We start from the raw sequence: 9122 nt of genomic DNA, 5'->3' as shown, positions 1-9122 counted from the left end.
CAGAGTTATTCTGATACGTGTCACCCAGCCTGTATGCTTTTAGCTCCGCCCAGCCGGCATGCTGCAGACACCCGGCATATGGGCCTGAAAGGCACGGACCGACCTGGGAATGGGGTGAGAATCAGGCTTTGAAGTCATTTCACAGGGGTTTTAGCACAAGATATGGCTTGTCTGCCTAGCGCTGTCAGCACCGCAGGCTCTAACACGTGTGAACTTCTCCTGCTCCATCTCCCATGAGTCATTGTATCTTCTTATATTTTCAGGTCAGGCTTAGCTGATGTATCAGTCCACAGCAGCCTGTGTGGCTTTGCCCCCACATACAGCTGGATTTGCTCCTCTAATGGTACAACAACAAAGTCCTCCTTGAAGCCCTCATGTCACAATTTCAACAACTGTCCAACCAAATATCATCCTGTAATTACAGGAGATAATTTTGGTGATGGGAGTAGAATGTTCTTCATCAGCACAGAGCCCCAACCTCAACCCAACACAATGCTCTGGGATGAATCGGGATTAGAAACTAATCCGAGACGACTTTCTTCTCGTCGAAACTCTGCCAAGTTACACTAAAGCAGCTGATAAGGCCAGATGTTGGCGTTCATTACTTGGTTGGATGGTATATGATCGGTTTCATCAGATTTCATCTCTCCTGATCGCATCTAAAGCTTCCGTTCACACACTAAGAGCTGTTTAGAGGCGCCAGTTCACCGTAGCTGCATGACTTTGGGATGCAGGCCCACATGGCAAAAGGAACGACCGTAGTGACTGGGTCTTTCTCAGGTTACAGGTCTTTGTCTATAACCTCTGCTGCTCTAGTGCGAGTAACTCTTCTATAAAGACATGCTCTGATGTATGTCCTGGAGACGTTCAGCCTGAGCATTAAACTCAAGGGTACAACAGAATGACCTCTTGCAGGACATTTACAGCTGAAGTGCGTATCTTTTTGGAAAAATGTGCATCATGTCTGTCTATAGATCTATGAATCTGATCTATTTAAAGCGTTCGATTCAATCCTTTTATCCAAAGTTGAGAAAGCAGGGTCAGTCAGTCCCTGGAGCGATCACGGTTGAGGGTCTTGCTCAAGGGCCCAACAGGGAAATCCCTTGGATTTCAAACCAGCAACCTTCTGGTAGAAGCACTTTGAAGAGATTTGTTGGAAGAGAATTTTACCATTTTTGCATACATGACAAGAATTACTGACAGGTGGGTTTGCACCTTTCAAGCTGCCATCAGGGGTATGTGATTCCAGCGCCCCCCCCCCCCCCCGCCCCACTGGCTAAGAGGCGCTGGGAAGCTCCCTGTCATGTGACCGGTGCTGATGTGGAGGGGGTTGAGACTGCCATGCTAATGTGCAGTTGTCCAGGGCACTAGAGGCACATGGCTGACAGGGCCTGCTCTCCCCGCCCGTCGTGCCCCCCTCCCACTTCATCAACACGGCCTAAAAATAATCCGTTGATTCAGCCTGCCTGCCGCTGCTGCGGCTAGCCTTCCTGCCACTGCAGTCTGTCCTGCGGGCAGGTGCCCATTTTGGTGGAGGGGTGGGTTCCAGTGATGGATTTGGCTGATTTGAGTTTGGATTATAATGGGCTCTAGGCTCCAGAGCAGTGTTTCCCAGTCTGGTCCTCGGAGACCCACAGTCCACGTTTTTGCTCCCTCCAGCAAAAATGTGGACTGTCTGGCATGGAACTTGGAGAGAACAACCTACTGTGGGTCCCTGAGGACCTGATTGGGAGTCACTGCACTAGAGTGCCAGGTTCTCCAGATGCTGGTGTTGGGGTTCCCTAGGGATTGGTTCTCAAATGCTGGGTTCTTTAGGGGCTGACTCTGCAGTGTTGGGTAATACTGTGTTAGGACGTATAATGTGGAGGTTTCCAGGTACTGGCTGTACAGTATTGGGTTCTGCGGTCGCAGTGTTAGGCTTCCGTGTTAGGCTGTGCAGTGCTGCCTTCTCCATGGCTTCTTCTGACAGTGCAGTGTTTGGGTTCTGTGGGGGAGTTTAATTGGGGTAAGCAGTATTAGGTACTGTTGTAATGATCTCAGCCGACCCCTAGGCCCCGAACATTTGACATTTGAGCCGCCGCCCCCCCGACACGAGATTGACAGAGAAGCGCCCAAGCTGTCTGTGCGCATCTCTCTCAGACGGCATCTGCTGCAGAGTGGTATGATCTGCGCTGATTGCTTAAGCGCGGTTCCGCACGACGTGGCACGAACGTTCCTTAGCGGCTTTAAATTAAAACCCGGCAAGGTGGCGAAAAAAAAAAAACAGCTGCTGTTTTTGTTCAGTTAAGGTGCCAGATTGACAGTCATGGCCAAAGCTCAGGATTCTAAATACGTTCTGAGAATAGAACAGCAGAACATCTTCTAACAAGAATCAGCTTGATTTTCCCATTTCAATTTCATCTCCCAGCACGACTTAAAATGACCTGCCTGAGCTTCGGCATCGAGAGTCAGAGACAGAGGAGGAAAGGGGGGGAAGGAGGGAGGAGCCAGAAAATACTGACAAACCCCCCCTAGGTCTGTGACGTTACCATGCGATGGTTTTGGGATCTTTAAATAGCCGAACAGCTAGCCTGGGCAATGGGGGGGGCAAAGGTGCTGGGTGAATTGTCAGGCTTGAATTTGTGAAATATCAAGGTTCCTGGAGACAAGAATTTGGGGGGAGGGGGGTGGTTATTTCCCGCGACAGCTGTCAGGGTTCGTTTTCTTTCTCTCCGCCCTTTAGGACCCGAGGCTCCGCACTGCTGACCTCTAATGGACAGCCCTGTATTGTGCCATCCGAGATCCGGGTTAAGGATGTTTGCGTGACTCTGGGCAGTTCTATCCTCTTGCCCCCCCCCCCCCCAAACACATCCAGGGCCTTTTGGAGCGACAAAGACTGGGTGTGCCTTCCTTGCTCCAAGATATGTAGCCCACCATGTACTTGCTCCTTGCTGACAGCAGATGGCGTAGTGGTTAAGGGGACGGCCTTGCTGAAAGCCAGGCCATCCTCCTGCAGGGTCTAACAGCGGGCCACTGTTAAGCTGCATTAATTACACAGCCCATTATTGTTTCATCATTACTCGCATTTTTTGCACACATACGCCTGCCAATTGCTGAGCCTGGAGCCCATAATGGCGAGCCGTCCATGCGGGATCTTCCTAATGTGTTCAGATGCAGCCTGGCAGTGGCTTAAATGCAGTTACTAGGATTTCATTGGGAGATGTCATGTTATAATAATAAGATGTATTTACAGGGATGTGTGCCCCCCTCCCTCCACACCACCTCTATTCCCTGAGCTAGTGATCTTGGGGGAGGGGGGCAATTTCCCCAGGTTCTCTGTCTGCTATGGAATCTGGGTCATTTGATCAGTGCTGAGCGGAAAAGTCATCGAGGCGCACTGAAGGACATACGAGGGTCCCGGGGGCAAACACTCAATGTGCACGTGGCTTTGGCCCCCCTGTTCACCTGTGGTGACCCCTCGCCTGCCAGGATGCATCCGGATTCTCGGAAAATCCAAGTATCCTAAATACCTCGCCAGGTTCCACCCGCAGCCATGGCTAAGGGCAGCGTGTGTGACAGAACAGGGGTCAGGGGTCACTCAATGTGTATCTGATTGCTTGTGATAGGCTGGGACCCCTGACTACTGCCCTGAGAGAGAAGACACGAGCCGGTAGGGCATGGTCATCAGCCCAGGGGCTACAGACATCTCGTGACTCATGGTGGCGCAAGCCTTTAGCTTGCTCAGCCATGCATGCAGTTTTTAGAAAGAATACTCTTTAAAATGGTCACAATGGGCCGTTCATATGGGGCAAGGATGCCAGAAGTTGGCTTGGGATTAACATAACTAACGATAATGATTGCCATCACTAGTTGGATAATATGCAGGAGTAGAACACTGATGAGATGATTTACCTTCCACCTGAACACTGTTTCCCTACTTTTAGCAATTCCGCCTCCCCTTCCAAGTGCTGCAGTGAACAGTGTGAAAGCTGCGGTACCTGGAGAGAACGGTCAGGGTGTGAAGCCTTCTGCTGCCTGTGAAGACGTGGGCAGGGAAGCAGGGTTTGGGTCTGCAGTGACACGATCGACCCTGACAGCCGTCAGTCACTGAGGAGCCGGGCTTCCCCGGCCAGCGAGGGACCCGCGGCTGGCCTTCAGGGCCGGGGGGCCGGCGGGTGATTGGAGAGGGGCGAAGATCTGGTTCCGCCCACAGACAGAGGGACAGACAAAAAGCGAGAACTATGCAGCCGGGGGCCTGGCAACTGCCATCCTGCCTTCATAGTAGCTCCCGGAAAAAAATATCCACGTGTGAATCTGGCTTATGCACTTGCCAAGATAATGTGTCAGTGCTATTTTCAGGCCTGTTGTAAGCTGAAGGTTTTGTGTCTCCTTCCATTCGCTTTGACTGCCTTCTCTTCGCTTTGATCATTTATGGTTAGTCACTAACACACATATCCCGGCCCAGTCTTTCCTGGGGTCGGATTTTTGCAAGCCGATGCAAAAGTCCGCAGGAATAGTTCCACCATTTCCTGCAGGTTTCACTTTAATTTGTAATCTGTAGCATGACGTCGCCGTACATTTCATAATTTATAATTTGGAACGTGCATAAAATTCAAATTGCACAGGAAAAGGACGGGGATGTCTTTATTAGTGTGAAAGCTTAAGTCAGACTTGTTGCATCGTTTGTGCTTCGTGTATCCAGCTGGGTGGTGAAGTAGCTCAGGTTTAGTGCCTCGGTGTACAGCAACAAGGATGGAAGCCTCCAGTTGGCCCAATGTACTGGTTCAGTTAGGTGGTCCGTCGTGTATCTGCTTCTCCTACATTAACGTCAGTGAGCAGCCTCTCACACCCAGGTTGGAGACAAACTCGGGAGGCTGGATACAGGCTCTGATTCTGCAGCTCATCAAGTAGAGGGTTGTGCTAACGTTGCGAAGGTTGTGGGTTTGATTCCTTGACGACGTGCATAAAATTGCAATCCTCCTCTTTCTGCTATTAGTTGCTTTGGACAAATGTGTCAGATGAAAGATCACTTTCCTGGGGCCTTGAATGGGGCGTGGTGAAGAAGCAGCCAAGACTCCAGGATGGAGTGTCTGCCATGGTTGGTGGGGCAGTCTGGGGCCCCACAGCAAGCTTCAAGGAGGGGCACAGCTCAGGGGAGTGTTGGGGCCATGGGCCGGGCCTCCGGCTGTTAACCTGGCTCCACAACAGCAGCCCATATTGGGAAAAGCAGTTCCTCTGCTACTATTCACTTGAAAGCCTCAACTGTCACGTAAAGCTCTCTTTTCTTGCTCACTTTTTCAAATAATCCCTGAATTCCCCAGAAACCTAAACAGGGTGTGGAATAATCCCATGAAATTGGGCATCATGAGATGCCATAAAATGGTCGGAGGGCGTTTCTGCTCTAAGAGAGTAGCTCGATGAAGAGCCGCGGTGTGTAATTGTGTGAGGGATTCCCGGCTAATTCGCAACACCAGACGGTTTATCTGGGTTCCGTTCCTGAAGCTTTGGAACGGACACCCCTGTTTATCAGCCCGTGTTTTCACTGCCAAGTCGCTAGAGAGTCCTCTTGCGTCGTGTTCTGAAGGGCTGACAGGAGGTCACGTTCACGGTAGAGGTGTCGAAAGGGGGGTCTGTACGTCACACCACCCCCACGTGAAAAGACACACTCGCCGCGTTGGGCCGTGTGGGTGTCTGCCGCTCGGTGGTGGCGGCAGCAGCGGAGGGGGTGGGGGCGCGAGCTCTGGACTTGGCTCGCGGACAGCGCCAGATGACAGACTCAAATTAACGGGGAATCGACGTTGCTGTTGTATAATGCAAAGGACCTCTGCAGCTCGGATAATGGGCGGGTATCTTATCCTGAGAGAATTGCGTCTCTCTCCAGAAGCTGCTTCCAGACACGACTGGCTTTTCTGCGCTCATACATCTCCAACTCGGCGGATTATGGACGCCGGGACGTTTCATGATGTGCTGAAAATACTCAGCCCCGTACGTTAATGGACCTCCGGCTCGTTCACCAAGCCTCGTGTCCCAGGCTGTGACTCTGAATGAATAAACCCCCTCCTCACCACCACCCTTTGTTGCCTCATGCACCCCCCCCATTGTCTGCAGTCACTCAGCTGCAGGAGCATTTTCCGGTTATCAAATTCCATTTAATTATATCCTTTCGTACTTCACAAATTTGCCCAGGCCTCGGTAAATATCCGAGCGGGAGGGGGAGACACGAGGTGACCCCGGAGCTGGCTCAAACCAGACCCTCCCACCCCCATTATGTAACTCACCTTCCAAACCCATGTGCGCTCTGGTGTTTTTGGAGACGCCCCCAGCTGCTGACCTGTCTGCTCTGAGAGACAGTGACACAAGGGGGCGCTGTGGTGTCCGAGCCATACACGAGCAGTATTAACCTGTGAAGCATCTGAACAATCAGAGGAAACACTTATCATTGCACCTCCTACATTTCCCTTGAAATTATTTGCAAAATACGCCTGGGGGGGGGGGAGGGTCCCCAGAAATGACCACCTTACAAGAATCAGCACCACACCCCCCCTCAGTTGACGACACCCTCTACCATTGCCAACCACCCCGACTGACAAATTTTATTTACCGTCGACACCCTTCCCGCCCCAGTGGTCAGACTGCCCAGCTGGGGACCCCCCCCCCCCAATACCACTGACACAATTCGAACGCTGCGGAGTGGTGAGAGACCGGGTCTGGGTTGAGACTTCCAGGTGTTGAGGCAGTATGTGATTGGCAGCCCTGGGCCTCTAGCCCAGAATGCCAGGTGGCTCCCCGTGGTCATAGAGGAGTGTTTGCTATCGCTAACTGCTGACCAACCAATCACAGGTCAGGCTCCCTGCACTGCCCTGAAATCCCGACTCCTGCTTCCTGCACACAGGACAGCATGAGAATCGCCCCGACCTCCTGTGATCCCTTCCTGAACCCCCAGCTATAGTAGATTGGTACCACGACAGGTAGGAGCACTGCTAGACTGCTAGAATCCAGACCAATCAACTAATATTCCAGATTTTCAGGGTCATATCAATCAGGGGCCCTTGGAATCATCCTAACCCCCCAACTACCTTTTTACAGCATCTCTGCAGGGTGAAAATGTCACAGAATTGCATTTAGACTTCCATAGCATTGCTATTCCTAGGATGGGGTTCCTCTGTTGCACTGAGCTATTTGTGCAGTGTAGATAGTCTATGTATCTACAGGAAAAATACCTCAGCCTAATTATTGCTTGTGCATATCTTGGAATAGGAACAGCTGCTGTACCATTGAGGGTAGCTGTTGTACCACATCACCTTCTGAGAGCAATGGGGAAGCCCTTGGCTGTGGTCAAGCCTACTTGGTGAATATCCCTCACACAAATAACAATGTCCTGCCCCCTTCTATGGGGTGCTGTCACAGCACAGTCCAACACCAGCGAGTCCAGCGGAGGAGGGGGACGGGCACCGGCTGATTTGAAGGACATGCAGTCGCTCTGTCCTGCAGGCCTTGCCCGCCAGTTATTCTGGCTAATGGCCGAGGGGGTGTCTCCAAAGCTCCGAGAGGTGGGAGGGAGATGCCATGCCTGTGGTTTATGCATGTGCCCGCTGGCCATGTTATAATAATCAAATCTGCTGTTAGCATTTCAAATGCAGCGGTTTGTTTTGCTGCCAATCCCCATTTAAATAACACTTGTTTGAAGGGGGCGTGGCACTGTGCATGCTCTTCCTGGATCATGTGGGCTTCCTCCCACACTCTAAACGCATGCAGTTAGGCTAACTGGTGTCTCTAAATTGCCTGTGATTGTCTGTGTGTGTGTGTGTGTGTGTGTGTGTGTGTGTGTGTGTGTGTGTGTGTGTGTGTGTGTGTGTGTGTGTGTGTGTGTGTGTGTGTGTGCGCGCACAGCCTACATTAGACAGGCATTCCAAGCTCCCCCAGGAAAGATAAGTAGTCGGAAAATAAATGCGTGGATGGATGGATGGTTTTAAGTGAAACATTACGGTGTTTTGATGTCAGTAACTGACGTCCGCATAATTGAAAGTGCTGTTTCATCCAGTGTAATCAGGTATTTGAATGAGAAATGCACATCCCTTATGCCTGAACGCCATATTGCTTCCATAAGCAGCTTGGATGTGTATGTTTATGCCCTGGCAGTGTTTGTGGGGTCTTGTTAAAGGGAATGGATTCCAGGATCACACCCATTCCAGTTTCTGATGCTGTATCTCAGTTGTGTTCCATATTTAGATTTTTGAAGAAAGTGTGGGGGGGGCTCCATACATAGGTATTACCACCACGGCCTGCATGGACCCACACGAATAGTGGTGCAGATGGACTAGTTAGCTTATTGAATAATTTAAGAGGCTTGTCCCAAGGTGAGCTACTTGTTGATTTGTCCCACCTTTACAAATCGTGATAGTTAAAAATAATTATTAAACTTCTATGCAAATGCAGTTACTAGTTCACTCACAGCACCATTCGTAATGAGCAGAAGACAACTAATTCCACCGTTCCCATTCCACCGTTCCCATTCCAGCGTGCCAGCGAGCGGAGTTTTATTCTGCTACTTGCGTCGTGCCCTGTACAGCCGGGGCTCCGGGTTCGCTGTGACCCAGCACTGGATAATGGACGGGTGCGGGGAACAAAAAAAACGTGGCTCCCTAATTATTATACATTATTATAAACAGTCCTGCTGAAATGTATACATTAAGGATGTACTTAAACCACGTGATCTTTTATACTGTCGTCGGTGACATGCATGTCGCCTTATACGCAGCTGTGGGGGGATACTAACACGTCACGAGTGGCTGTCGCTGCCTCGTCGATCTTAATAGAAGGAAAAAAAATAAAGCAGACATGTCCCGCTTTAATCCGCAGGCTGGTCTTTGAGGTCGAGGCTTTATGTGACGGCATGTTTCCCCTGGTGCTTTCATTTCTCGCGTCTCGCAGATATAATTTTTATTATTCTCATCACCCATGAAGCTGAAATTCAATTTACGTCGAATTTTTAATGTGCTTGAAGGTAACTAAATAACCTCACTCAGCACGTTGACACCTCTGCTTCTTCATTCTTTCTTAAATGGGACAAGCTTGGTCACAGTTTCCATGATAATGCAAGCCATATCGACCGTCTCTGCTCCATTTTTATTCATGCCTTTTGC

Source organism: Brienomyrus brachyistius, chromosome 11 (genome assembly GCF_023856365.1).
Source record: "Brienomyrus brachyistius isolate T26 chromosome 11, BBRACH_0.4, whole genome shotgun sequence".
Taxonomy (NCBI): domain Eukaryota; kingdom Metazoa; phylum Chordata; class Actinopteri; order Osteoglossiformes; family Mormyridae; genus Brienomyrus; species Brienomyrus brachyistius.
The sequence above is the reverse complement of the archived record's forward strand: the minus strand, read 5'-3'. Positions refer to the sequence as shown.